This window comes from Merops nubicus, unplaced genomic scaffold (assembly GCF_000691845.1).
Source record: "Merops nubicus isolate BGI_N331 unplaced genomic scaffold, ASM69184v1 scaffold24152, whole genome shotgun sequence".
In the NCBI taxonomy this organism is placed as follows: Eukaryota; Metazoa; Chordata; class Aves; order Coraciiformes; family Meropidae; genus Merops; species Merops nubicus.
In genome coordinates, this window is record NW_008594637.1 from 9,155 (window position 1) to 14,395 (window position 5,241).

Here is a 5,241-nt window from a genome sequence, read left to right on the forward strand (position 1 = left end):
CAGTGAACAGAACTCTCAAGTCCATTTGTTTAATTTTCACTGAGCTATTTGTTGAAGTTATTTCCCCAAAAGAAACTCACACTGTGCTCACAGTGTAGCAAGGATTTTATCAGGAGGATATCTCCTCTTAGGTCACAGCATTTCAGCAAAGTGTCTCTGTGCTGAAATAGGCCTGTATAACTTTGAATGATAGCAAGCATAATGATGTGGCCACACAGAATTTTGCCACCCTTGACATTTCCAAAAGGTTCCTTGGGAAAGCCCATCAGATTTTGTAATCCATTCACAGGGAGTAACAATCCTAGTTGCCTCCATACTTAGGGAGGTACAATCTACAGTAGGTCTACCTCCAGTAGATTTTACACACTCCCCTTCTGCTAGCAAAGTTATTAAGCTGGGACTTTGGTGCGTAAAACTGTGTTTGACCTTGCTCCCCACCCCTTTCTGTACCATCCATCTCAGAAGTTTGCAGAGTGGTGGAGGGAAGCGAAGGGTAGCGAGGAATGTAATGACCCTCTTGGGCCAGCTGCCTTTCCTGTGTTTATCTTCATTGAGCAAGTAGCCAGTAACACTAGCCAGATTTTTTTTTCATTCAATTTGCTTTCTTGGCAACAACAATAACAAGAAAACATTTTGGAAAGGTAGAACTGTTTTACAGGTTGTTTCTTTTCTGGTTCACTTGCTACAGTTTTTCATGACAAATGCCCAGATTCATTTAGATGTGAAAAATTGGAGAAGTTCAGATAGTTTTAGTTTGAACCATGCTTTATATAAACATTTCAGTTACTCTAGTTTTTAATCTTTTCCAGAAGGTTAAAATACACCAAAATAAACATAGGAGACTTCGGTCAGAAGTGTATTTTGCTGTCACTCTCTCAACTTGCTGAGTAAGCTGGTCAGCAATTTGTATGTAAATCACACATACTGTTCTAAAATAGGGATCTAAGTGTATAAGTGTGGATGTAGACACCTAGCTTTAAAATCCAAGACTGAAAATATAGTTTAGAAAGCTCTCATTGTCTCATAGCTGTCCCAGGAGGTGCAGGGGGATGTCAAGGGGCAGTTTATAACAGATGTCTGCTGTACTTCTGCTGCAGCCACAGGCAGTGACTGATGGTCTGTCTCACTTGGGAAAACTTAGTTCAATTCTACCTTCAGACTCAGAAACCTGAGTGTACTACGCTCTGCTACCCTGGCTTGAAAAACATGCGTTGGGTCTGCAAGTATGCTCTTAACCAAGAGAGCTCTTTGGAAAATAAAAAAAAAAAAAAAAAAAAAAAAAAAAAAAAAAAAAAAAGAATAAAAGGACAATTGGCCCTCTACACACAGCTTGTAATTAATTTGTGATTCTTGAAATACCATTATGATGGGAAGATGAGAGCACACCGCAGAACAGCCAAAGAGACCATTTGCAGCCTCTCTGCCTTTCTGCTGTGTCTGAGGAGAACTGGCATTTTCTGAAGTGCTTACTGCAGTCATTGTCAAGGCCAATCCCATCAGCTGCACCCTCAGCAAAACACTCCTCGCTCTTACAGCTCTTTCATGCTGTTACCACATACCAGTAAATGGCACATAAATTTTTCAGGCAAGCTGCCATATCAAATTATTTCTCTTGTGGGTGGTCCTTGAGAACAGTAGGGCTCTGTCTGTATTACCAGTCTTGATAACAGGCTGTTTACAACATTAGGATTCAATGATTTAGATTTTTGTTTTTTTCCCCTGCTGTAAATTGCTTGTCTGGACAGACTTGGAGCTGTTATCTTTGTGAAAATAAGACTTTTATTCACTTTACTGATGTAATCCGCCAATTGAGTACATCATATTGTCAAAAGCAGTCCTGCACTGAATAGCTCCCATTTTCCTTAATCTAACTATACTTTTTTCTTGAGCGATTGTCTCCTTTGCCTGGACATGGGACTAGTTCAATAACTGAAATCTGAATGGGTCAAACATTTGCATTTTGCATCCCATAACTGTAAATTATTGTAGCTTGGAAGCTTGTTATTCAACAAGCGGTAATTTTGGGGGGAAAAAAGAAAAATAAAGAGTCAAAATCTTAAAAAATAACTCATAACACTATACTGGACTACACAATCAAAACTCTTCATGAATGCTTGCACTGATTGCTTACACAGAGCCTGAATGCTTAAACAGAGCCTGAAGTTCAAAACTATATGATTTTCTGTAAACTGGAGTCCTTATTGAACCCAAACTTCAAGTAAACCTGGTCCACTAACACTTTGGCCTCACACCCAGGTGACCATGCACATGCATGCACACAGGGGAAAAATGGGGATACAATCAGTGCAAGAGTATGAGAGAAAGAAAACGTGATTCTTAAAATGTTTTGCTTTATGTGCTACACTGTACTTTCAGACCCCATGTGCCTCTTTCACATGGTCATATTCACATTTGCCGTAGGTCCAGTCCTTTTCTTTCTTACTCCCTTCTGCTCACTGATCACTCAGAAAAACAGGGGAGATTTAGTTCCCTGCAGTAAAATACCCAAATACGTCCTTTTTAGGAACAGCTCTGGGTATAACACACTTCTGAAGGGCTGGCCATCCCATGCTTTTCACTTAACGTTTTTGCACCACCATCAGTAGGGTGATTGTCTCGGGTCCCTAAGTAGAATGGCTGCTCCTCACCCTCCCCTGCATCAGGCCTGTGAGGAGGTGTCTTGTGCCATGAAGGTGCCAGACCTGTCTGCTTCCTTTGCAATAGGGTCTGCGGACAGGTCTGGGATTTTTTTTCACACCACATGGACCTGGTCTGGGCCAAAATTAGCATACAGTGGGCAAGAAGTTGCTCAAGCAGCCCCAAGAAGCTTAAACCTCACTAGATGGAGCTCTTCTTCCAGCTGAACGGACCATGAAATGTTGAGGTGTCCTGCTGCTTGGGACCAGTACTGTTCAGTATGTTCATCACATAGACAACGGGATTGAGTGTACCATCAGCAAGTTTGTAGATGACACCAAGCTGAGTGCTGAAGTTCATTTGATACACTTGAGGCAAGGGATGCCATATGGAGGGACCTGAACAGGCCTAAGCGGTGTGCCATTGTGAAGCTCATGAGGTTCAACAGGGCCATGTTGGTCCTGCACCTGGGTTGAAGCAAATTCCAATTATCAGTATAGGCCGGGGGGTGAGTGGATTGAGAGTTGTCCTGTAGAGAAAGTCTTGGAAATATTAGTAGGTGAAAAAATGACATGTGAGCTGGCGACGTGTGCTTGCAGCTCAGATAGCCAACCATACGCTGGGCTGCTTCAAAAGAAGTGTGGCCAGCAGGCTGAGGGAGGTGATTGTGTCCCTCTGCTCCTCTCTGCTCTTGTGAGACCCTACTTGGAGTACTGCAGCCAGTATTGGGGTCCCCAGTACAAGAAAGACATAGACCTGTTTGAGTGCATCTGGAAGAGAGCCACAAAAACAATCAGATGGTTGGAACACTTCTCCTATGAAGAAAGGCTAAAAGAGTGGAAGTTGTTCATCCAGAAGAAGAGAAGGCTCCAGGGATACCTTGTTGCAACTTTTCAGTATATAAAGGGGTCTTCCACAAAAGCTAGAGAAAGACTTTTTACCAGGGCCTGTATTCACAGGACAAGGGACAATGGTTTTAAACTAAAACATGGATTTAGATGGGACACAAGGTGGACATTCTGTACTGTGAGGGTGATGAGACACTGAAATAGGTTGCCCAGAGAAGCTGTGGATGCCTCATCCCTGGCAGTGTTCAGAACAGCCTGAATGGGGCTCTGAGCAACCTGATCTAGTGAAAGATGGCTCTGCCCTTCAAACCCAAACCATGCTGTGATTTTGTGATTCTGTGACCCTGAGGAAAGGAGGCACAACCCTCCACCTGAGGCCCTGAGGGCAGTTTTTCCTCAGATTCTCAGCTAGAGTCAGGCTATAAGCACATAAGCACAGCAGATTTTGGCTCTAGGTGGTTAGACATTATTTTTGTTAATTAATTTGATGACATTCAGCTCTCCCAACCCTGGGCCTCCCTGGTGTGTGGCTGGAGCCTCAGTGGATGGTGTTTGCCCCAAGGTCACCCTCCTTCCCCTTGGTGGCACAAGGCAGTTGCTTTGCCTCTCTGCGCCCCCCCCTTCCTGCTCCATAAAACAGGGGTAATGCTCAGCTTCTGCACAAAGCCCATGGATAGCCACCGTTCCAGTGTGCAAGTGTTTTTATTGTCATTGGCAATGTTTTATCACAAAACAGGAAATCCTATGTGATGGGTGCTTGGGGAAAGCAGAAGGCACATCCTGCTTTTCTACTCCTTCACCTTCTCCCCAGGCAGGGAGTGCTGGGGAAAACTCTGGCCGTTTCCCCACTCTGTTTCTGTTTCCTCATCAACCAGATCCAAGTTTAGCAGCAAAAGCAGATGATACAGCTTTTGAGCTGTTCGTTTGGGACTCAGAGGAGACGTGTGGCCTACAAAATGAGGGGCAGGCATGATTGCTTCTTTTCGAGGCTTGGACATTGATGGGTAACCCACCCAGCAACTTTTCCAAAGCGCCAAAGGAGGAGAAAACTCTCGCTGCAGCCTCGCATTAACACACTGTCAGAGAGAGCACCCTGAAGACTGTAAGACAGTAATATCTCAGCCTAATATTGTGCAAATAACAAATCAAAAGGTCAAAATACAGCTACTCAAACAGAGTGACCACACATGAGTAGCAAGTAACAGAATCCTCCTGTTCCTCAAGAGAAAGAAATCTATGCTGGGTTGATTGCTCAGTGTCAGTTAACAGCCTGCAAGACTCATGCAGCATGCACAACCACAAACAAACATGAGACAAGAAATATGGAAATGTCACTTGTCATAGTTACAGGACCTGTAAAACTTGGAAGCCAGATCTCCATTGCTCACAAACCTCTGCCTGTGCCAGTGCCAATTCTGTGTTACTGAAGCTGGTATTTGTCTCCAGTGGCAAACACAGAGGCCTTTTGTCATCATGGGGAGGGTGTAAGAGTGTCCTTTAACCTGTGTTAAGTAACTCATGCAAAAATCAGAGAGAAAACAAGAGAATATAATGTGGTAGCACGATAAGCTGCAGGTAAGGGAGTCTGCAGGTTTGCTTCTGCTGCCACTGAACCCCTTAAGCGACCCCCACTGACTTGAGCAGAGCGCCAGCAGCCACTGCTCTGCAGGACTGGCTTCACCCTGCTGAGACTACTCATGCGTAAGTCAAAGAGCTGCCTCGCTGTGAGCAAGGCCCCAGTACGTTTGGAGTGGAC